The sequence below is a fragment of the Ursus americanus genome, chromosome 5 (genome assembly GCF_024610735.1).
Source record: "Ursus americanus isolate L20-20 chromosome 5, mUrsAme1.1.p, whole genome shotgun sequence".
In the NCBI taxonomy this organism is placed as follows: domain Eukaryota; kingdom Metazoa; phylum Chordata; class Mammalia; order Carnivora; family Ursidae; genus Ursus; species Ursus americanus.
This window is the reverse complement of record NC_142131.1, coordinates 12,111,016-12,136,743: the sequence shown is the minus strand read 5'-3', so window position 1 is coordinate 12,136,743 and position 25,728 is coordinate 12,111,016. Positions and strand designations below refer to the sequence as shown.

Genomic DNA, 25,728 nt, shown 5'->3' with positions numbered 1-25,728 from the left:
TGCACAGGGAGCCTGATGCGGGGCTCCATCCCAGGACCCAGGGATCATAACCTAAGCTGAAGGCAGATGTTTTACGACTGAGCCACCCAGGCGCCCCCTGAGCCACCCAGACGCCCCAGCTATTCTTTTTTGTTTCACTGTACAGTACTTTCATAACCAATAGAGAATTTTCAACGTTTGATAGAAATTTTTAAAGGTCATGGAGCAATCTTACATTTTCTCATTCACTATGAGTTTACTTTGCACGGTTTCAGTCTGCATGGCTGTTTTCACTGTCCTGCACTCCTGTGCAAAGTGAGAATTGCCTGTGCAGAGAAACTCAGCATGCATCCATATTATCTACTCTCTCTACTCTCTGGAGCGTGTAGCTCCTGTTTTTCTTGCATTTTGTCTTAGAAACTTGTTTTGATTCCCTTGTGTTGTTCTCTATTGCTGGTAAGCGATTTCAAATACAATAATTTGATGGGATAACCTTGTTGGAATAGAAAACTTGTTATGCTACTCACTCACTCCTTCCAAAATTTTCTCTTTTAGCTAAAAACTGTTTAACAGTCGTTGTTTAACAATAGCAATAAGATTGAAAACTAACTCTCAAAAATTAGGAGATTAAGGAAGTCACATTTCATTTCTGTGGTGGATTATTTACATCTATTTAAAAGAATCATGAAGGAGAACTTTTAAATGATGTGAAAGAATTTTAGGACTACCTTATGAAGTGGAAAAGCAGGTGACAAAATACTTTCCAGTGTGATTCTATTATTTGCAAAATACACATGTATACGTGTGCATGAATATATACACACATATGTGTGCATATATGTACATAAATAATCATAAAGAAGGACGTAATCAAAATGTCAAGGGTAGTTATCTTTGAGTGGGAGGCTTAGGAGAAATTTTGTTTCCTGTTCTCTGTTTTCTGATTTGTCCACAATCAGAATAGAACCCTTCTGCAGGTAGACTCTGTCAGAAAACTTCTGCTCCGACCTCTACATTTTCTTAATATTTTGGTAATAAAAACGAGCAGTGAAGCAGACATTTAATTGTTTTATTTCACTCTCTCAGCCTTTCTCCCTTGCTTCTTTCCTATCGCAGACTCAGAACATGGCCTAATGAGTCAGGCAGCCCTGACGGTGCTGACTCTGTAAAAATATATATATTTAGAAAAATCCACTTTTCCAGTATCGGAGGTGAAGCACTCAGGAGTTTAAAAACATTCCAGGAATCTCAAGATTCGAAAGCTCAAATTTCCTCGCCTCTAACTTTTAAAGTGCCCAGTCCCAGCATTGCCACGCCCAGGCATCGCTGATGGATTGAAGAAGCCATCTGTGCCGTGTGGATGGCATTGCCTGTGTCTGATTAGTTGAAAATAGTTGACAAAATCCACATGGTTAAATAAATCAGGAAAATGGCAACCAAGGCACAGATGTTTACAATCTTTATGCACAGTCATATAAACATAGTCTGCCAGGAAAACAATGCCTGCTGGACTGTTTCTCATATTCGCACACTCAATTTTTTTAAACTATTTACTGAGCATTTACTATGCACCCCATCCTATGTTTAATGCTTACATTCATTTTCTCATTTAATCCTCATAAGAACTCTGTAAACAGAATACTATTAATTATTTTCACTTTATAGATTTTATAGGAAATTACAGCTCAGAATGTTGGGTAACTCATCCAGGGTCAGACACCAAGCACGGAATAATAACCACTTAATGAACAAGAATACAGGGTTTTACTTCAGGCTTAAATCTATTTATTTAGAACTATATTTGGTTTTTAAAAAAACCTTGCATCTGCAAACAAAACATGACACGAGAACTAGTTATAAAATAAGCGACTCTGTGTAAATAATGTATTCTAGAAAACCTCCCATACGTAAAAGTATTTTGTTAACTTCTTGTATAGTTGCCAATTGCTTATAAGAAGGAAAGAGATTTTATTTAAAGCATAAAAATTTTAGCACTGTTTTAAAAAGTGGCTTTGGATAAAATTTAACAAAAATATAATGAAAAACACTAAGGGGAAATTAAAATAACTTTTTAGTATTACTAAATAAGGAAATTGTTTTGATGAGCCAAAAGTACTATTTTAATTAGAAATCATATGACAACAACAAGATTAACCAAAACTGTTCCTTTTAGACGCTTCAGTTGTATCTCCCACCCCCTCAAATAGACAAAATTCTATCATGTTGGTGATTCTCACAGAAGACATGGCCATTCTTGCTCTGATTGGTGGTTTTCACTGCAGAAGCTCAAAGCCCTTTTCCTCCACCTTGGCCTTCCATCTCTGACCTTTCAAGTCTTCCTGAAATCAAATTGCCAAATCCTGTTTTCTCCTTGCAGAGCGTCTCCTAATCCTCCTAATGTAATTTAGACTGACAGGACTGAGCTACAGTGTTCAATATTATATCTGCAGATGAAAAGAAGGGTGGCTCGAGGGGTACTCCAAGCTAGCTTCCAACTGGACAAACCAGACTAGAGAAAGCCTGTGCCTGTCCCCATCCCTGGGTGTGGGGGCCACAACTGCTACCCCTTTGTAACTACGACTTGTTCCTGGCCTCCAGGGCTGAGGGCTCAGGCTTCTGACTATATGGAGACAGATTATTTTTATTAATAATAATATCCTTATTTATAGAGTGGTTATTATGTGTCAGGCACCTTGCCAAGTGAGGTTGTATGTCTTTATAGGACTTATCTAATTAAATTATATCTCTTTCTGCTTTCTGCATTCGGGGAGATTAGCAGGCTTATTCAGTGGCCAAAATAGTGAGTAAGAACAAAAACAGTACTTTGTTTTTGTCTCCCCCTCATTCTTTTACCGGTAAACTTTTATTGAACACCTACTATGTGTTAGGAATTGCACTGAGTATAGATCTCACCTTTATGGAATAAAAATTTCTTGGGAGCAGACACATGCAAATAAATACTACAATGGAAACTTGTTAAGAAATATATATAATTCATATTCTACAAAATTCACCTTTTAAAAATGTACAACCCCATGATTTTTAAGTTTCTTTACAATGTGCTACCATCTAATTCTAGAACATTTTCATCATCCCCCAAAAGAAACCCTTAACCTATTAGCAGTCATTCCCCATCCCCTTGCCCTTGGAAGCCACTAATCTACTTTCTGTCTCTATGGATTTGCTTATTATGGACATTTCAAATAAATGGAATCATATCAAAAAAAAAAAGAGAGAGAGAGAGAAAGAAAGAAAGACGTAGAAAGCAATCTCGTATTTAAGAAATGGAGGATGCCTAAGTAAATTAGTTAAAAGGATCTTCTACCTCTCAAGCCTGTTTCATCATTAGAGTTTTGTTAAGGGGGTGGCCTACAAAAGAATTTTTATCACCTTGAGTCAGTCTCCTTGCTACAGAGCCATCTAGAAAGATCTTTGTCACAAACAGGTGCTAATGACTCTCACAGTCAGAACAGTATTTAACACCCTGCTCCAAGACTCTTTGTCCAAGGTTAGCTGCCACTCACACAGATAAATTATGTTTTTGAAGAGTATTTATGAATGCGTATAAATGATCACATACATAGGAAACAACAAGGAGAAAATTGTATATGAGTTATGATCCCATATTGAAACAAACAGAAAAACCCAGTAGATAAACACATATCTGCAAAGACAAATATTAGGAGAAAATGTGATACAGTATTTGAATAATTGGACATTTTTTTTCTCCATATATCATTCTATGTTGTGCACATCTATAAATATCGCCATTAAGGAGTTTTATAATCAGAAAAAGGAAATATTTTATACAAATTAAAATCAAAAGTAGAATGAGTAAAAGTCTGCTTGGTATAATATATCTCTAATTACTGTTTTATTGAGTTTACCAATGAACCAGTTTATGATTCTAAGTAGTATGGTTATATTATTTTGAAATTATTTTTTAATACAAAAGAAAACAAAAACAAACAGGTTTTCTTCAGCTAGAAGTTCCTAATTCTGAACAGATCCTATTCACTATCTTGTCACCAGACTTGAGTTCACACAAAATGGCTTCTCGCTATCTACCTATTAGAAAAAGAAAAGAAAGGTGACTGGCTGCTCAGATTGCTATTTTCACACACTCCTTTTTTGGAGGCAATCATTTCCTTTAAGGTTCTTCCTCAACTTCCTTGAAGAGAAATTTACCATTCAGATATACACCCGCGTGAGCACACACACACACAGCCCCCCCTAAGAATTCGTATTTTTTTAAAAATTCCTTTAAGATATAAAAAGTGCAGAGCTGGTGATGAAAACAGGAAGTAACTAGAATTGGGCACATGAAATCTGTTCGCAGTACTAGAAATGTTTTGGAACTTGATTGTTGTGATGGTTACGTGCATAACTCTGTAAACTGAGTAATCATCGTTGTACTGTACACTTAAAATAAGTGAATCTTATACCTCCGTGAAGCTTACAAGATAAAAAAAAAAAAGAATTGCGTTGGATACAGGAAAAAATTACTATAGCAGAAGAAAATGTTTGAGGAATCCTAAAAGCAATTAAGGAATCAAGGGTGTAGTGAAAGCCATATTAGACAGGCCCAGCTACATGTTTGGGTAGTCCCAGTGCAAAATGAAAATCCAGCACCATTGTTTAAAAATCATTAAGAATTTCAAGATGGCAACGTTCAACCAAGCGCAGGGCCCTCCTGAGTATCAGGTAGCATGCCCTGAGACCAGCCGTGAAGACTGGAGAAAGCATAGCCTAACCATGGAAAGGAGAAGAATTCCATGAAATCTGAGAGGTGTTCCAAATGAAGAGTAAATAGATGCAAAGAATGGGTAGGGCTTGGTGGTGATCACCAGGAGAAGTGGGGAAGACACATGCAGCAACATGGTGGGGCAGCACCTTCTTCCACGTCTGCTTATGCTGAACAATAGTTGAGAAGTAAGAGTAGCATTTACTTCTGGACTGAAGCAATGAATGCAAGAAATGGGATTGCAGAGGCATTTACCAAGAGCAGGACGAACTCACAAACTGAAAAGACACATCACCTGCACTTCCCACCCCAGAGGCACAAACGAAACCTCTTTCACAACAACGGGAGGGCAGTTGCTCTAATGAGAACCTTCATTCACAAATGGGGAATCAGGAAGTTTAAACGCCAATGTGAAATAAACAAGGAATAATCATAATTTACAAAACCCAAACACAGTGAAAGGAAGAAACTCTGTAAACAGAAAAATGAAAATCCGTGAGTAAGTAGAAACCATTTTAAAATTAGCATAATTAACATTTGCAAATAAATGTAAGGGATGATCCTATCTAAAAATATAAACAAAAGAGGTGTTTGTGGAATAAAAACATTCGCAGATCTTGACTTTTTAAAACATAAACAATGGCTTACCTGTTCAGTCTATTAAAAGGATATTTTGATAGAAGATTCTAGTTTCAATGTATTTTAATTTATCAATCTTACCCTTTATAGCTAGTGATTTTTGCAACTGTGTTTAAGAAATCTTTCATTATCTTAAGGTCAAAAAGATACTCCTGTATATTATCTAGGAAATGCCATCTTTCTTAGCCTTCCACATGTATAATTACAACCCACCTTACGGCACTTGTGTGGCTCAGAAGGTCAAGCATCCCTTAGGCCCAGGTCATGATCTCCAGGTCCTGGGATCCACTCCCACATCAGGCTCCCAGCTCGGCAGGGAATCTGCTTCTCCCTCTCCCTCTCCGCCTGCTTGTGCTCTCTCTGTCTCTCTGTCTTTCTCTCTCTCAAATGAATAAATAAAATCTTAAAACAAAACCCAAAAACAATCCACCTGGAATTGCTTTGTGCGCTGTATAGGGTGAGAGGAAGGGAGCTTGTCAAGTTCCTGCCCCCACCCCACTGTCCAGAGATACTGAACAAACCCAGCACCAATCATTGAAAGAACTGTTCTTTCCCCACTGCTCTGCAGTGCTGACTGTGTCACATAGCATCCGCATGTGAGGCTCTATCTGGGTTTTCTACTTATTTACATTGGGTTTTCATGTATACATTGTACGGTGTTAATGTCTTAATTGTTCTAACTTCATGTTAAGCCTTGATGTTCAGTAGTTTGTATTTCAACTTTATCCTTCTTAAAGATTGTCTTGGCTCTTTTGTGCCCTCTGATTCGCCGTGTAAATTCTAGAATCAGCTTTTTAGTTTCCACTAAAAAAAAAAAAAAATGCTGAGATTTTGAGTGGAAATGCAATGAGTCCATAGATTGATTTAGGGGAATTGATATCTTTAAAATGTTGACTCTTTTCATCAGTGAATATCCCTCCATTTATTTAAGTCTATGAGTGTCTCAATAATTCTTTCTAGTTTTCTTTTTTGTGGATTTGCCTAAGTACTTGATACTTCTTGATGCTATTTATAAAGAGCATTTAAATTGTTTTTTAATTTTTAATATATTATAGTCTTTGTTGGTTAGAATAAAACTGATTGTTTTTCACTGACCATTAACTGTAGACTCTTGGGATTTTCTACATGAGGAAATGTATCATCCACTAATAATGACAATTTTATTTATTATTTTCCAATCACACTTCCTTTTTCAAACCTTACTGCTCTGGCTAGAACTATAGTATAAAGCTGAGTAGAAGTGGTGAGTGCAAGAATTCTTGTCTCATTTCTAATCCCAAAAGTTTTATAGGGTATGGCTAAGTCAACTTCAATAAATTATACTGTATGACTTTCCAAAGTCGTTTTATGATTTTGTACTTCCAATGGCAGGGCAATAGTTCTAGCGGGAATACTAAGCATCTATGTGAATCTAGACTTCTAGTAGTCTGTTTTAATATTTCTCCCTTCTCTCTTCCATTTCAAAATTCAAACACTGGAAGAAAAAACAAAACCATTACAGAGATTTGTTTCTGAGCATGAAGGGAAAATGAAGAGGTTTGAGAACAGGGGTGGGGTTGGACAGAAAGCAGGATCCAGAAAGACGTATTTGGTTTACTCCATATTCTTCCATATTGTTACATTCTTCATATCACTAGTATAGTCTAGTGTGTCATTTTTAATTCCTAGGGGAAAAAATAGGGGAAAAGATAAAAGGGTAAAATAAAAATAGTATTTTAGGGGCGCCTGGGTAGCGCAGTCGTTAGGTGGCTGCCTTCGGCTCAGGGCGTGATCCCGGAGTCCTGGGATCGAGCCCCACATCAGGCTCCTCCGCTATGAGCCTGCTTCTTCCTCTCCCACTCCCCTGCTGTGTTCCCTCTCTCGCTGGCTGTCTCTCTCTGTCAAATAAATAAATAAAATCTTTAAAAAAATAGTATTTTAAATGAACAAACTTGAAAACATTAAAATTACTTAAGTGTACATGAGCAAAAATGCATTTTTATTTTTACTTCACAGATCTTGGCTAATGACAGAGAAAAAGACCGAGTGCGGGTATGTACTCCACAAATCTGGACATAATTGCATCCTTCCACTGCCCTCATAGTCTGAGGCTTTCCTTCACACCCAAGAGAGGCTTGTGGTAAAATAATATATGAAGAAGACATATCGTGACAAACTTACACTTCATTTGAAGTTTTTTATTTTAGTTTTTCTACAAATTATTTGGATATTTAAATATGGGTTTTATAATATTAAATAATTATTTGGATCTGAATGTTTGTTTTAAAAAAACTGATTTTCTTCCCAATACAATTTCATAATGATTTTCCACTGATGAAAAACCACATTCATATTTCTTTTCCTACATATTTTGAAAAATGAAACTAATGAGACTCTGGAAACCCAGAAAGTATTTAATCTTCAAAACTGCGTTTAAATATAATTATATTCAGATCTCCTTCACATTTCTACCTGCTTTGAAGTTCTCTTCCACAGCACAAAGGTTTTATTGGAGGATACTGGAGAGCTTATCAGCTGGCATGCTGTTAATTCTATCTTGTCAGTATTGCTTTCGTTGGTACAACAAAAAGAAAATTGCATGATATTCCCCTTTTTAAGTCCAATTCTTATTCCAAGTTTTATGTACTTCTCTCTTCCTTGGCAAAAAAGTTTCTTTTAAAGAATGCCAAGTTCTTATGTGAACCTAAATGCGATGGTGATGAAAATAGTAGTTCAGTGGGTTCTTGGACTCCTCATCGGAACAGATAGGCTACAAGACTGGCCTTTAGATATAGGAGGACGCCTGAGCGTGTCCTTTTACCGTGATCCTTTCTCTAAGCCATCCCTTCTTATGAAGGGATGCACGATTGAGCTATTGTTCTATTTTCAAATATCTCTATAGTGTATAAAAACAGATCATGTCATCTCATGCACGTATGGAAGAGAGAACTCAAGTGTGCTGCAGAAGACCTGGTTTTAATCTTGGTTAGTTTCTAGTCCTCAGCTAGATGATTACTGAGGCCTGTTGTCTAACCTGGAAATGAGGCATCTGTATTTGATGATACGTAAAAGCCATTCGTGTTCTAATAATCTACATAGAGCTTGAAAAGGGAACTATTCTATTAATTTCTTAACGATGCAGCTTTAAGTTGTAGTAGAGGGAGAAATAAGGTGGTTTTAAATTTTTTATTTATATTTAGAATGGAATCGAGCAGTTAGGTGAGAACACTGATACGTAGCAGTGCTATATTTTGTGATACCTTTTGTTGAAAGAAACAGTTTGGAAGGATGCCACAAGTTTGCTCCTTCCCCCCTCACTCCTGGGCTTCCTACACAACCCTCAATTTCTAGAAATAAGGCAAAGAACAAAGTCTTTAGCAATTGGTTTCAAACCGCACTTGTAAAACCCTAGAGTTCTACATAGCCCTTCAGAGAGTTTACAAACATTTGATATGAATTTCCTTTTTTAAAATAAATATTATATATTTTATATATAAAACATATATACCTTTATTTTAAAGTATAGTACATACTTATTTAACAAATATTCACAGAGTGCATATTATATGTTGAGAACAGTCCTCAGGTCTCAGAATTCAAGAATAAACAGAAACAGACAAAAATCCCTGCCCTCCATTAAATTTATATTCCAATGGTGATGAAAGAAAGAAAAAAGAGAAAGAAAGAAAGGTAGAGAGAGAGAGGGAGAAAGGAAAAGAAAGAGAGAAAAGAAATGAAAAAGGTTAACTATATAATATGAAAATTTTATAAGGGTAACAGGAAAATTAAGCAGAGGCTACAAAATCAATCAGGAGATTAGAGTGCATCTGTCTGAAAAGATGTGGCTTAATAAAGACATGAAGGCAGTGGGGAGAGAGCCAGAGGGACAGCAGATGCAAAGGCCCTAAGGCAGGATGGAGCATACCTGGTGGGCTAAATCAAGAGGGCAATAGAAAGAGAAGAGGCCAGGGAAGAATAGAGGCCTGTGGGCCATCACAGGTCTCTGGCTTCAACACACTGGAAAGCTTTAACCCCTTCATCAGTGCTACGTGGTCCAGCACTTTTATGAGAAGCTTACCTATATTCTCTTCATACACATTTGAATATGGTACTGAACAAGAATGTTTATTTTTATACTAATCTTGTTCAAAATCAGGCCTATAGCACTCAATTCAAACAAAAACTACACATTTTTGGGACATCTGGGTGGCTCAGTAGGTTAAGTGTCTGCCTTTGGCTCAGGTCATGATCTCAGCGTTCTGGGATCGAGCCCTGCATCCGGGCTTCCTGCTCAGCAAGGAGTCTGCTTCTCCCTCTTTCTCTGCCTCTCCCCCTGGCCTGTGATATCTCTCTCTCTCTCTCTCAAATAAATAAAATCTTAAAAAAAAAAAAAAACAAAACAAAAAACAACTATACAGTTTTATGGCAACAAATGTGGTTTAAGTTAAATTACATGCCAGGCAAGACTTAGGTATATCTGCTTACTTTTGCCACAATGAGCAAATTCATAACATATTGATAACATTAAATTATAATTAGCTGTAATCATCATTTTAGGTTTAGATTACTTCTAATCTAACATATTTATTGATAAGAAATGCAAACTATTTTTTATATATTGCTATTCCATGCAACTCAAAATTAAAACTGTCATTTGCATCCCTTTCAGGCTTCCGGAGTGGTTAACTAATAACGTCTTGAGACTTCACAATAAACTGCTATCTTTTACAAAATTCGTACTTTTTTTTTTACTGGATAACCAAACAAAATTCAACTATAAGTTGGGTGTTGAAACTGCCATGACCTCAAATACCATCCAGAGACCCCAATATCAAGTTATTATGTTCATTGAAACAGGCTCATGGATCTCACAAATTGGATGAATAAAAAATAAGTGCTATAAATTTGAAATTATAAAATAAATTTATATTAATGAAATTGCCCCTCTATCTGGTTAATCTATGTAATTTTTACAGACTTGGTGCCCAGCGAGAAATGGATGGAAGGTGATTCTGGAGAAGTCATAAGTGCAAGCAGGTAAGGGAGTGTATTCTCCTCTTTTCAGTCTTCGTTTATTCATCCCCCCATGTAAGTAGAAAAATGAGCTTTTCATTTAAAAATTATATATTTCCATCCTTATCATTATTTGGGGACCCATTCTGGATGAAGCCATTGATGCTAAAATCATTCGGTGAAAGTGTGCTGGAAAACAGAATATTCACATTATTTATATGAGGACATAGAATTACCTCATAGGTTAGTTAACTTAGAAAGGAGAAATGGTACCTTTGTGAAAAAGAGCTTTCATAAACTACTTTACCCAAGTGATTAAATTTAGTATTATGTGCCTCCAGAGATGATGAAATGGCAAGTATACAATGCCGCCTATGTAGTATTGTCAACAAAATTTCTAGAATCTAATCATGAGGAAATAAACAGTAACATCCAAACTGTAAGCTATTCAAAGACAACTGGACTATACTCTTCAACCTGTCTCTGTCATAAAAGATAAAAAGTAGCTCCAGGGGCACCTGGGTGGCTCAGTTAATTGAGTGTCCGACTCTTGGTTTAGGCTCAGGTCATGATCTCAGGGTCTGGGATCGCCCCACATTGGACTCCACACTCAGCAGGGAGTCTGCTTGAGATTCTCTCTCTTCCTCTCCCCCGTTCTCTCTAAATAAATAAATAAATAAATAAATAAATAAATAAATAAATAAATAAATAATTTTTGTAAGTGGTTCCAAATGAAGGAAGGCTGAAAGTATATCAAAACTAAATGTAATACATGAACCTTGATTGGATTTTTAAAAAAGCTATAAAGGACATTTAAAGGACAATTAAAAATTTTTAATCTGTACTCTATTTTAGATGTTATTGTATGTTATACCACTTTTTAAATTCTTGGGAGTGAAAATGGCATTGTGATAATATAGGAAAATGTCTTTATCCTTAAGTGTTAAATACTGAGGTATTTAGAGGAGGAGTAACATGATGTTATATGTTATTTTGAAATGCGTCAAAGAAAAAAAGGAAGTTGGAAAAGATACATATTTATGTAGATAGATAGATAAATGATAATAGATAAATAGCACACATGTGTTATAAAATTTAACCATTTGTGAATTTAAGTGAAGGGTATATGAGTGTTCATTGTGCTATTCTTTCAACACTTCTGCAAGGTTGGAATATTTCAAAAAAAAGATTGGGGAAGACAAAAGAGAGAGACTGGTGTCCCTGAACAACGTAGTCCGAATAATTCTGACTTCAGAGTCACTTCTCACATCAGGGGGATGTTTGCCCACTCTGGTCACCAAATGAGGCGAATTAGCAGCGTCAGTCAAGACAGCCTAAGTCAGGCTGCAGAATGGCTGTAGACTAATTAGTTAGCCTCATCCAACCTCAGTCTAGTTAATTTTATTGCCTTAATTCACGTAACAAAAAAAGAAAAATCACCCGGACGAAAAATGTAAACCTCTCTACCCGAACTCAAGAAAGAGCTTTAGAGCACATGGAATTTAGCACCAAAGGAATTATGAACTGATATTTGCTCAGATTTGTTATGTTTATTTACTCACCCTAAGAAAAATATTTGCCTTTTGTAACAAGATTCTTTGAATTCATGGGAGAGCAAAGCTGATCCTGCACATTTGGTGGTGGGGAGTAGAGGGGAGAAGCAAACATACATTTTGGAATCCTACATCATGGCCTCCAGGAAAGAGAGGCCCTTTGCTTTCTACCCTCAAGATGCCACTCTCCAGGTTGAAGGAAAAGGTGTCAACTGTTGTACGAGTCCCAACTGCCCAGAGTTCAGCATAAAGGGAGCGTTTGGGTTGGCAGTGGGACTGTGGCTTTCAATTCGAATCTGCCCTGCTAAGTGTCCTGGGCTCCCTGGCAGTGTTCTAGCTAGCCTGTTAAAATTCAAGGGGTCATGAACTACAGGCATACCAGAAACCAAATGGGATAGGCAGGCACCTCAACTGTCATTTGTAAGGCTGAGAGAAACAATGAAACTATTGAACAATAGAAAAGGGCTTTTCTTCCTCTCACCAGTGAAACAAATCTTAAAATATGAAGATCAAGGACTGCTAGAGATAAGAGACTCGGAAGAACTGACACCTCTTAACAGCAGGTGGTAACAGTGGGGTCTGTGCTTTGAAAAATGTGTCAGATCCTTTTAGGACTATGTAAAACACTTCTGGTTCCTATGGTGACACTGATAATACTTTGTCAATCATTGTGATATCGAGATCTACATTAAGCAGTTTAAAAAGCACCTTGAAATGCTTGAAGGTTAAATTAGTTTCTCCTCTCAATTGCTTGGTGTCAATTGTAGCTGCGATAATTGGAGGAGATACACTCAGTTTGTGAGAAATACTGACCAATGTGTCTTACCTCTTACAAAGCTCAGACAGGGATGAAGCCATAAACTGTTGCAAACAGCCCAGACTCTAATCAAAGTACACGTCTCCAGAGTGAAAGAGACTAAGGAATTCATTAGTCTTCATGCTGTGCCCAGACCCTCACTTAAGGAAGGCCATTCACTGCAGTATCGCCCGTTCTCGAGGAGAGCAGTTTATTTGTCTGGTCTTTCCTAAATTAATTTGTTTCTCAGGAAAGGGCATTGTCTAATAAAAGTCTGTGGAAACATTCCACGACTCCAAGGCAGGACTCCTGCCACTGACCCGTATCAAAAACTGTTTTTTGTGGTGTTAGATTAACCATCAACCATAAATCTTTCGCAAATCTGGAAAAGATGGGCTTTCTGTTTTTTTTCTCTTTTACTGGCTTTTGCACATAATTCTATTAACAGTAAATAGAATTTTGCCAAGTAAAGTAAGAAACTGATTTTCCAGGTAGACAGATCCCCAGAAGGTTTGTTAGCTGCATTCCTTCAGAAGTCTAGATTGATTCTAAACCTCTGCAGATTTATCTTTTCCAGTGGGGCTAGACTGGCTGGAGGGACACTTCCTCCCCAGTTCTGCCCATTTCTCGTTGACACAACAGCAGTGTTCCAACACCTTTGCCTGGAACTCTGGTGTTCTCCACATGCCTCAATGTGTGACTTCAGTGTCACTTTTGAGAAGTTACTTTCAATGAGTTTCTGAATATCCTGCTATAGAAACAGGTAATTATTCTTTAGAATAAGGAATACGTTATTAAGTATTTAACACAGACACTATAGGACCCATACTGAAAAAAAAATCATTTTAGTATGCTATTTAAAAAATTCAGAAATGTAAAGGATTCCACCACCAACACAATTCCAAAAGAAAAAGAAAAACTAGTTTTCATTCACATTAAATCAGAATTGTACCAAATCTTTTATGAGTATAGCATTTGTGATTTTAGTTTATAAAAGATAATAAGCACATTTGTTCATTTGCAGTACATGAAATTGACACAATGTTTTGTCTATATTCATGTCATAATAATAGTAATAACAGCTAACATTAACTGAGCACTTAAGGCCTGCCGTGACTCTATTACACATATGATCAATCTCATTAAGTAGAATCCATTACTGTTCCAATTATGCAAATGAAGAAACTGAAGTCTGGTGAGGTGACAAAACAAGGAAAATGGAAAAGCTGTTCTGACTGACTCTAGTTTCTGAGATCTTAATTACCACCCTGATAATGTGTCATAGCCACCCTTGTCCCTAAATTTCATATTTTCTCACATTTCATACAAGTTTACAGTTGTATTAATCTGCCTGGGGCACCATAACAAAATATCATAGACTGAGAAGCTTAAACAACAGAAATTTATTTCTCACAGCTCTGGAGGCTGTGAAATCCAAAATCAAAGTGCCAGCAAGGTAGGGTTTCTTCTGAAGCCTTTTCTCTTGGCGTATACATGGTTGCCATCTTGCTGTGTGCTCACATGACCTCTTCGTTTGCATTTACACACACACACAAACACACACACACACACACACACAGAGGGAGGAAAGAGAAAGAGAGCTCTAGTGTCTCTTCTTATAAAGACACTGATTTTATCTAACCATGTCAGGACCCCCCACCCCATGATCTCGTTTGACTATAATTACTTCCTTAGAGGTCCCATCTCCAAATACAGTCACATTGGAGCTTCTAGTTTATGACTTTGGTGGAGAGACACACAAACATTCAGTCCTTTAAAACAGGTAACTTAGTGTAGTTCCAAAAGAAAATTATTCCAGGTTCATTAAAATGCTAACAAATAGGAACTTCTTCAAGTCCCAAATTCCCCCTTTAAAACACCTGCAACATCACGTGTACTACAGACCTCATATGGATGGAAAGACGGAGGAAGTGAAATTCATCATTGCTCACATCATCTTAGCTAAGTGGATGATGAGAGGTGACCCCTGAGAGGGGATTGTATCAGAGAACTAAAGCAAACATTCAAGCAAAACCATGACGCCCTGCCTGAGTCATTGGGAAGACGGCTCTGATCAGACTCTAGATGATTTCAATAGCCAGGAGCATTAGTGAATACTTTTCTTCCTAGGCTATGCTCAGCTTTCGCTTGTTAGGAGAGAAAAAAATGCATTAACCTAATCACATGCTATAATCCAGGTACATACATATTTATGCACTTAGAGGTTAGCGTACAAATCCCAAATAACAAAGTAAGAAATGATTGGTCATGGCGTTTTCTAGAAACGTAGTTTGTATTTCTTTTTTAATTAAGCCTTGTGACTTATATGGAAAAACAAGACTCAGCATGTACGTTGTATACAGTTGTTGATTCAATAAAAACGAAGCTATCTAGAAACAAAGCTCTGCAGCCTCTGTAAAAACATGTGCTCTGTTAGAATTTCAATTGTCTGACATGGTTCAGATCCTACTCAACTCATTACGATGTTCACGGTCGATATTTTTCAACAGCACAATGAAACATGCCACAGTATTTGAAACCATAGCCTGTAAACATTACTGTTACACAGCCTTCTGCTCCCACAATGGTGAATCAAGATAAATGCTATGGATTTTCTCAAATTTATTCTTTCTACTTTATACAGTAGCAAGCTGGTCAGGCAGAGACACCTCTAAGCATCTATGCAACAAATTTAGGACCTTCCAGGCAGCCACAATATCTATTAGCAGGTGCCAAATCAGAGTATTCCACAAGAAACATTCTGTCCCGATGAATATAGTGGCAGTTTCCCGATCTCATAGAATTTCAGTGTGAGGGAGAGCAAGTTGACTGAAAGTGCCAGTCATTTAGCAAGCATGTAATTAAATAGACAGATGAAATGTAGATGATACATGGATAGATAGACCTTCTTATTAGTCCACCAGACTTCCAATGCAATGGCATTTGGAAAAACTAGCATTTTGCGATGTGTGTGTCGGGGAAAATAGGCTTAACTCTTATTTCCTTTTGAATTCACACGTTTTTTTCTTTCTCCCTACCTCTGTGTCTTACTACAGTGTTCCTTGTGAAACAGAGCAGAGTCAAGAAATATCATATTTAGAGGAGGAAAATCCTTCACAGCCTTCTAAGCTGCTAATTCTTTCCCAATCAGACAGACACAGCACTTCTCTCTTTGGAATAAATATGTTGGGATCAAATGAATTGCCAGAAAAGGGTGTTGTGCTTTGTTTTGTTTTAATTCACTTGCACATGGCTTGACTTTTGTTTGTCTTCCTGTCAGCCTTCTACACTTACCTTGGCATTTCTCCTAATCAGCCAGCAGGACTACGTAGGAATGTCCGTCTACAAGTCAGTTTAGGTAAACCTGGCCACCCGCCTCCCTGTAGGACTTTCTCACCAACCCTCAGCTCACATTATCCAGTGCCAACCAGACAGAAATAACCACAGGATTCTAAACTTGCCCTTCCTTTGGAAGGGCCACTCTCCCTCTTCCCACCTCGTTCTATGGGCTCTTTGGGCTCCCATGGCTTCGTGGGTATCCTCCTCCTTTGGCTGAGGAATATTTTCCATCTCTAGACCACTGATACTGAATGAGACACTATGAACAATATTATTTTTCTATCTTTAAAAACTACATTTCCTATAAAAATAAGATTCCAGGATTCTACCCAAATTCCACAGATACTTCCTCTGCAGCATATTAATGGATATAAGACGTAGTTCCTGCCCATAGAGAAAACTGTGCGTAAGTAATAACACTGTAACACATGGCAAGTGGGATATGTAACGTAAAAAAGGGTGTAATGGAGCACAGAACAAAAGGAGAGAGAAACTATGAAGGGGAGAGTTACCATTATGGGGAGAAGGATAGCATGTGAGCCAGTTCTCAGTAAGGATGCCTCGAGAATTGAGGGGCATGGGGAATAATTAAGAAGCTTGTAATTCAGAAAAAAAGAGAATGGGCAAGGCATGGAAGAGGGAATTTTCAAAATGCATTGTGAAACAATAAAGAACTATATTTTGCCTACACAAACCAAAGCTTCGTATAGGATTGGGTCGCAAATGCTATGCTCAGAATTCTTACTTTATTCTGCACGCCAGTGATTTCTAAAAGCTGGCCAGGGACCAGTGATGGTTTCAGTCTAAGTTTTGACCAGACTGGTGAGAAATGAGAAAAATAAAGACAATTTGTAAGGGTTTTTTGTTTTGTTTTGTTTTGTTTTAATGAAACAAAGTGCTTTCAAATCAAAGGTCTTTCCTGTATTATGGGGTTGCATCTTTCCTATATTTGGAATCAAATGCAATTGCTATTTTGAAATGATGGTAAGACTAGATGGCAGATTGGTAGGAGGCTCTAATGCTCTTAGTTGGCAAGATAAAAACTGGCAACAGTGTTTTGGAATCCCATGTATATTTTTATTTTATTTGGTCCATGCGATCCAAAATTTGGGGGCTACTCCCAAAGGTAGTGTGGCTCCTAGAAAGGGAGATAATGGGGTGGATATTTTTCTCTAGAAGACACACTGTGAAAGTAATAACATGAAAAGAGAAAAAATAACAGAAAAAGAGAAAAGGAAGGAGGAAAGACAATAAATTAGATAGATAGTGTAAGGATACAAGGAAGCTAGTTAGAAATCTAGGGCAAGGGGCGCCTGGGTGGCACAGCGGTTAAGCGTCTGCCTTCGGCTCAGGGCGTGATCCCGGTGTTATGGGATCGAGCCCCACATCAGGCTCCTCTGCCATGAGCCTGCTTCTTCCTCTCCCACTCCCCCTGCTTGTGTTCCCTCTCTCGCTGGCTGTCTCTATCTCTGTCGAATAAATAAATAAAAAATCTTTAAAAAAAAAAAAAAGAAAGAAAGAAAAGAAATCTAGGGCAAGAAGCAGTGAGGACCAGGGCTCCTGGGTAGCTCAGTCGGTTAAGTGTCTGCCTTTGGCTCGGGTCATGATCCCAGGGTCCTGGGATCAAGCCCCTCAGGCTCCCCGCTCAGCGGAGAGTCTGCTTCTCCCTCTTCCTCTGCCCCTTCCCTGACTTGTGCGTGTGTGCGCACTCTCTCTCTCTCTCACATAAATAAATAAAATATTTTAAAAAAGAAGAAGAAGAAGCAGAGAGGACCTAATCCGGGACACTGACACAGAGAATTGAAAGAAAGCAATGGATGTGAGGGATAGGATCTACAGCATTGGCAATTGTGTAAAGTACAAGCTAAGATGATATCATGGGCCAGGAGTCTGAGCCACTTGGATTCCTGTAAAGAAAGGTGGGAAAGATCCAACAGAGATTTGGAGGAGACTTGGAGATGTGACAGACTGGGCCTGGGAATTTGGTAAAGTTTAGAGAGATACACCTGGGAATCATCTGCATAAAAGTAAAAGCTTAGAAAGTCGAGTCAAAGAAAAGATGGTGGAAGACAGAACTCTGAGTAGAGAGCACCCCTACCACTTGAATTCTCCTTCATTAATCCAGGTCATCTGTTGAGAATGACCAAGGTTGAAATTTACCTTTTCTGGACATACCATGATCAGTGAACTTTGATATTTGCTATCCTCATTTGCTTATGGTCAACCTCTAATACCATCATCTTGAAAAATCTCATTTCTCAAGATCTTCTCTATTAGCACATTTCTCTGTTACCACAAACTTCAATTAAGTCAGCATCACATATTGGGGTGAGCTGAGAAGTTAGGAAGTAGCAATTATTGGGCTTAAGGAATTTAACTCTTTCCATCAAATATAAGGAGAAAGAAAGAATGAAATTTGAACTAGAATGACCCTTTAGCATTATAAGAAACTGTGTCATATTAGCAAAAGAAGGACACTCGGATTTTAAGGTTCTTTGGAGAAATTTTTTTGTCCTGGATATTAGGGTTGTGGTACAATTTAATTTTTGCATGGTAACAATAGTTAATATTTATTGAGCATTTACCGTAGGTAGGCACTTGACAAGCACAACCTCACTTAAGCTTCAAAAAAACCTATCAAGTGGGTAATTTTAGTGTGCTTTTTTTTCTAGTAATAGAAGTAATATTGATAGAAGATGAGTTACTTGTCCAAAGTGACCAAATACAAAGTGACTGAGCCGGGATTAGAATTCACTCAGTTAGGCTTCATTCTTTGGCAAATGACAGAAAACCCAGACAACTAGTTTAAGGAAATTTGTCTTTATGAGTTTCCATAACCAAGAGGGCCAAGAGCTGGACAGGCGCTAACTCCAGAAGGAACATAACAAATAACTCACACCATGTCCTCAGCATACAGTTTCCCTCTCTTCTTCCTTACCCAGATGCCTCTGTGTTGGCTCCATTCTCAAACATCCCCTCCTGTTATCAGAATGTCTCCAGGTGATCTGGCCTCATAGCCAGGCTTACCCAAGACCAGCAGGAAATCACTACTGTCTCTAGCCCAGCAGTCGTAGGAAGAATCTCATTAAATCTTTTCATTGTGATTGGGTCAAAGCCTGCCCCTAAAGGAATCATGGGAATCTGAGCAATGTTACATACTATATGGCCAAGCCTGGAATGAAGGGTGCAATAATCCAGGATGCCATTAGCAGAACTTGGGTGCACAGGTGCTGGGTGGCATGATCACTAAAGAGCTCTGACAAGTGAACTTTCTTGCTGAACAACCTCAGGTTTAACCACTGTATTTTTCCAGCTAAACAGTGAAGATCCACAGAGAACAGAGAGGAGACTTTGAACATTAAAAAGAAGATACTGCTCTTGACTCATCTTTATATTAGGGGTAAAAGGCCTCTAGGAAGAACTAGATCTATTTCTGCTGTGGTAACGACATAAATGAACACATTCCTCCAAAGAGACTTCCTTCGGGGGGCCAGGAAGGAAGGGAATGGACACTGAACATTTGTCCCAGATTGCTCTTGAGCTAGATGAGAAAGAGACACAGGCCTCAATTTCTCCCTTCTAAGCCAAGGTCAACTCCAAACTCCTGTCCATCTCGATTTTCTTCCATTTTCTCTCTAATACACTGGATTTAGATTGAGGTAGGGTGGCATTAATACCCATCGCTCCATTTATCCTTTTAGAGCCTGTTGAAGATCCCACAAAAGAATCAATCTCATTTTTGTAACAAGTTCCTCCCTATGAGAAAAGGACAAAAGAGAGAAAGCTCTGATCCTATTTATGATTGTCTCTTTCTATTTCTCTAGGAATATTAACTTGCTGGTTGCCTCTTCATCTCAAAACCCTTTTTTTCTTTTTAATTTTAGCTGACTCTCTGACATATTATGGTAAGAAGAGAACAAAGCATGTGGGTGCTTGTTATTTCAAGGCTATGTTGATGAAATGGTTTATAATGCAATTAAATCCTAGCTCTTTGTGCTTAGAAGAAAGAGGAAACACTCTATTGGGCCATCCTCTAGCAGTAAAATTCGGCTGAAAGTCTATTACTTCCTTTTCTTTAAACTCCAACTTCCTAGCCAATGTTGCCAGACAAATGAAATAGTTCATTTCTGTCCTTTATGTTGTAGTGAATGTAGAAAAGAAGAGTCTGTGCTTCAATGGGGTAGGTTTTAAATGAGAACTGAAAAGCCTGTGTTCTTTTACAGTTTCAACACCTCATTTAACACTTTGCTACCTTCAAAAATCCTATAGGAATAGTGAATATAGACCTTTGCAATAAAAGGCAAAAAAAATATATACCTATTGAAATTTAAACATAAGACAAATGGTGAACAGGATCCAAAAAGAGAACTGGGTTATGGTTTCTCTTTTTTCCAGAAGGCTATCAGATACAGTTGCAATAGTTCAGTAAAACATTTCTTTTGTAGGACCATTTTATTCTTCCAGTGTTTGCTTTTCTCTTCCCAATTGCTTTCTTCTAATTTTTTTTTTAATATTTTATTTTTAAGGCATCTCTACACCCAACGTGGGGCTCAAACTCACAACCCCGAGATCAAGAGTCCCATGCTCTACCGACTGAGCAGCCAGGTGCCACCCCCCCATATTGAAAATTGCTTTCTAATATTGCTTCTAACATTGAACAGTTAAATTTCTTTCTAATATTAAAAAATTAAATTTAAATTTCTCAAAGGAAAACAAAAAGGAAATAGAGATAATAGGCCCTCCTATTCTTCACTTTCATTGTTTTACTCTCAGATAAAAACAGTAAGTAGGGAGCCTGAGTCCCCACACTGGCTTCATCCAGCTGTCATCCCAAACTTCACCACAGCTGGACTGACCAGCACCTCTCCAGGTCATACACTCTGACTCTCCCTTGCTCTGTCGCCTTCTGTGACACTAACACCGACACCACAACATTTATACTTGTTGAATGATAGGTAGAGCTTCAGAACAAATGGGATGTCCAGTCTGGAGAGGGCTAGATAAATCTCGAGGACGAGTCAGCAAGCGCTCAGTGCTCCTGCAACACAGGGGCACTGGATACAGAGGCAGAAACAAAGAAACCGAACATTTCTGCCGTGATGAATCTACTCAAATTCCAATTCTTGCGATCAGAGTATCTGTAAGAAGCTATTTTAATTTCAGCATGTATGTAGTTTTTCATGACATCTGGAAAACTGCACTCTTTTATATTAAATAGGAGAGGCTATTATAATCTTTTTGGAGCCTCTCAGTTAGGCTCTTCAATTAGCTCTCCAAAAGCCAACTGGCAGCTATTGCCCTGACAATACCTAGAAAACTGCAGCCCTCCTTTAACCCTGGAGACAACTTCTGGAGAGGAAGGGTGTCTGAAACAAGGTCACACTTGGGAAACAGAGTTCTCTGAAAGCAGCTTTTCTAACTTTCTGGGGCCAATTCCCAGGGACCCTATATGGTATCATCAAAAGGTTAGGATCCCTTTCCTCGCTTCCAAAAGTAACACCTAAGCAGGATCTCTCAAAATGGACTATGAGTCACTGGCCTCAGAATCCCCCAGAGAGCTTATTTTTAGAAGCCTGACCCTCTGCTCCATCTGAGTCTGCAATTTGGGATTGGACAGCTGCAATTTTACAAAGTACCACCGCACCATACTCAATTTTGAAAATCCCCATGCAGGGATGTATGTTCATTCATATAGATACATGTTTGGTGTAATAATTTAAGTATAAGGAAAATATTAAAGGCATGTGTAAAAGAAGTCTGTGACACAACCATTGAACCTTGCCAGAAGGATCTCTTATTTGGATAAAACCTAAAGCAGAAATCATGACAATTAATCTCAGCAAAGCTACTTAAACCTATTAACAACTCTCCTTCCACCCATCGATATATCTCCTACTGTTTAGTTTATTGGCGTAAATAAATAAGTCTCACATGATGTCAGCATTGTTGCTTTAAGAGGCCACATTTTATTTCAATATATTAGTCACAAATTGTATGGCATTTAAAAAATCGTTAGTAGAAGAACATGGAAAACAGAATGATGGTTATATGACAATGAAATAGAATTCTTCTATAGAATGACTAAATTATAGAATGACTCAGTTATAACAAATAATTCATTTTAGTGCTGAATTATCAAGGTCAATTCTGGAAGCAAAAATACAAATTTTGGCTATCTGCCTCTCTTTCTACTGACCCTGAAATTTTTAAAACATCATTCCCTCCCAACAGAGACATTTTCTATGTTTCCTTCAGAATGCAACCAGCTAGAATATCAAGATATTTCAAAGAGCTTAATTTCAGATGCAGTTCAAAGGGAAGGCAAAGTTAACAGCAGAATCCTCCATGGGAGCTAACCTTAGATGAGAGAATCTAATAAAGGATGCCGTGTATTAGTAAGGGAAAAAAGTCACCTAAAACAGTTTCGGTGACAACGCACAGGAAGAACAAAAAGCTGTCATGGCATGAACAGTCCATTGTTTAGATTGGTTAGATTTCACTGTGGAAACACGGACATGTTGAGGATCAATGATACTTGACAGTGATCACCCTGCCATCCTGTGGATTTCAGGTTCCCCAAATCTTCTGCAGGTAACATGCCTGCTTCTGCCCCTCTGAACACATCTTTCTCTCACCGATAATTGCTGCCATATTCTCCTAATATCGAATTCACTTCTTCCCACTAAATAGAAAGACCCCAGGTCAATGAAGAGCTCTTTGGGACTTTTTTTTTTTTAAACCACAGTCTAACAAAGGCATCGTAGAGATAAACTCACTCAGGTCAAAATATTGAATAATCTGAAACTTGTCAAATGTGACTTGTAAAGTTCTATAAAATAACAGTAGATGCGTTTGATTTGGATCATCTAGGCTTTTATGTATATATGAGATTCACTTTATGCCAAAAAGCTTACCAGCGTGATGGTGCGCGGTGCTTCAATTACAGGAGCGGCAGGCCGGCTCGGAGAGTCGTTTGGCTCCTTGCGTTCATTCACTTCTTACCTGTTGATTAATCGAGGTCAATGTGACAAACACTGCCTGGTGAACAAGAAGGACCCTGACTTCCCAACCTTATGTTCCATCGGAGTAGATTAACGAACAAAAAACAAAATAGTAAATAGAAAAACTAGGGGCTCCTGGGTGGCTCAGTCGGTTAAGCATTGGACTCTCGGTTTAGGCTCAGATAATGATCTTAGGGGTCATGAGATCGAGTCCCTGGTTGGGCTTGGCATCCAGCAGGGAGTCTGCTTGAAGAGTCTCTCCCCCAAACCCTCCCCATGCCCTCGCACTCTCTCTCTCTTTCTAAAATAAATAAATAAATCTTTCTTAAAAAAGGAAAAAGAAAGAAAATAATTACAAGTTATAAAGTTATTATGGAATAAAGATATAGAAGCTACGATAGAAGGGAAGGCTGTGCTTTTCACAGCGTGATTAGGGCAGGCCTCCCAGAGCATGTGCTATTTAACAGAAGTGTAAAGATGATAAGAAGACAGCCCTGTGAAGAAAAGGTGGAAGAGGTTTCAGGCTGGAGACACGGCATGTGCTAACAGCCTGAGCAGGAAAGAGGATGGCGTCCTTAGGGAAGTATCCAGTGACTAATGTTTCTCAAGTATAGGGAAGAAGAGACAGACACAAGAGGAAATTAAAGAAATAATAGCTGGGGGCCTGATTCAGTGTCTCAAAAGCCATGGTAAGGAAGTTGCAACATATTCCAGTGTCAGAGGAAGTTATAGGACAGTTCTTGAACACAAGTTCTTGGACATTTTTACATGTTCAGGTAGAGTCAGAACTTCCTCAAAAACTCTTGCACTCTTCCATCAAAATACAAAGAGGACAAAGCTTATCCTCACTGCCACACTCTACCTTTCCTGTTTGTAACTCCTGTTCTCTTACAGTGAATCCGATGCCACCTACCTGTCCAGAGGTCCTATCTATCCGTATGCCCAAGGAAACACTCCCTACACTCAATGCCATTCCTTCACAGCCCATCCTTAAAAAGTTATTCTCCCTGCTTATTTCTTCTGGGTTATAGCCACCGCTGTCTTTCCCCCTTTATTTCTGTGATTTTTCATAGCATGATCGCAATGTACACCATCTGCTTGCTGGTTTTCACTTATTTACTCTTTGTTTCCACTCGGAGACTATAAACTCCATGACGGCAGGAATCATGTCCCATTCAGGCAAGATGATATCCTCATTCCCCTGCAGAGTGCCCAGAAGTGTTGAGTACACAAAAGAGTTCATGAATCTTCACTTCAGCTATGAGAATGTTAACAGCAATTTGGGTTATGTTGAAAACTTTGGCAACTGTCACTACCCAGCTTTGATACAAGGACGGATTTTTCATTTGCTATTGGACTACCAAACTCCAATAGAGACATAAAATTATACATACAGTTCCCACAGTAGCCCAGTCTTTTTCCCCCTTATCTATGTTTCTTGACCTTTTGTCCTCCCTGATGTGGGGAGAGGCGACTCTACTAATCAACAGTCTCAAAATCTCCAAGAATCCTGTGCGAATGCACCATGATTGGTATTTCAAAACCAATGATGGATAGGAATGTGAGAAAGGAATTAGAAAAAAGAAACACATTTTCTCTTCTTTTTAATAATTTTTATTTTGCTATGTTAGTCACCATACAGTACATCCCCAGTTTTTGATGCGATGTTCCATGATTCATTATTTGCATATAACACCCAGTGCACTGTGCGATATGTGCCCTCCTTAATACCCATCACTGGCCTATCCCAATCCCCTCTGAAGCCTTCCGGTTTTTTGCCTTCAGTTTGTTTCCCAGAGTCCACAGTCTCTCAGAAGGAAGGGAAGAATGAAGGGGGGGTAAACATAAGAAACACATTTTCTTATCAAGACATGGAAGACAGTGAGGAAGATATAACAAAATATATACAAGTATAAATTCCCATTCTAGTCAAATAAAGTAACCATCCTCTTCTGGATCAATATTTTCTTCTCTTCCTCAACACTAAAGCAACGAAGGAGGACAAATAAGAGCCCACTGCTTTCCATGGGGCGCCTGGGTGGCACAGAGGTTAAGCGTCTGCCTTCAGCTCAGGGCGTGATCCCGGTGTTGTGGGATCGAGCCCCACATCAGGCTCCTCCACTATGAGCCTGCTTCTTCCTCTCCCACTCCCCCTGCTTGTGTTCCCTTTCTCACTGGCTGTCTCTATCTCTGTCAAATAAATAAATAAAATCTTTAAAACAAAAAAAAAAGAGCCCACTGCTTTCCAAAGCCCCTAACTCCTCTGGCTTTTAGGATATAATCAGAAAAACAAGCACTTAGTGCCTATCGCTTCACAGTTTTTAATCAATCGTTAATTATCACTGCTCTTTGCCTATGAGAAGAATGAAAATTTCACAGATTTAGTTTATTTCACCCAACTAATTTATATTTTAATTAATTTTTTTAATGAACAAGTAAAATAAACATGCTTTTTTTTGCCTATAAACTGGATAAAATACTCCCAATAAGCATAAAAATGCGCATCATCTGGTCAGACAAGACAGTTCTTGTACACAATCAATATTCAATTAATATGATGTAATAACTAAGGAAATGGTTTAACATCTTTCAATGGAAAATTAAGAATCTAAATATTTCCAGGTCAACCAGACATACATATATGTTGTGAATTATTCTGCAAATCAGTAGGACTTTTCCACAGGT

The 25,728-nt window shown here is 38.2% G+C and overlaps 1 protein-coding gene across 4 annotated transcripts in view; it reads left to right on the top strand.

Moving 5' to 3' along the window:
* RGMB (repulsive guidance molecule BMP co-receptor b) overlaps positions 1–25,728 on the top strand; it is a 1,123,009-nt gene that overhangs the window by 982,892 nt on the left and 114,389 nt on the right. For all 4 annotated transcript variants that reach the window (XM_087861962.1, XM_045808346.2, XM_087861964.1 and 1 more), the window contains 2 exons: positions 7,358–7,393; positions 10,318–10,378. The gene's annotated coding sequence lies outside the window, so the exon portion shown is untranslated. The remainder of the gene's footprint in view (positions 1–7,357; positions 7,394–10,317; positions 10,379–25,728) is intronic.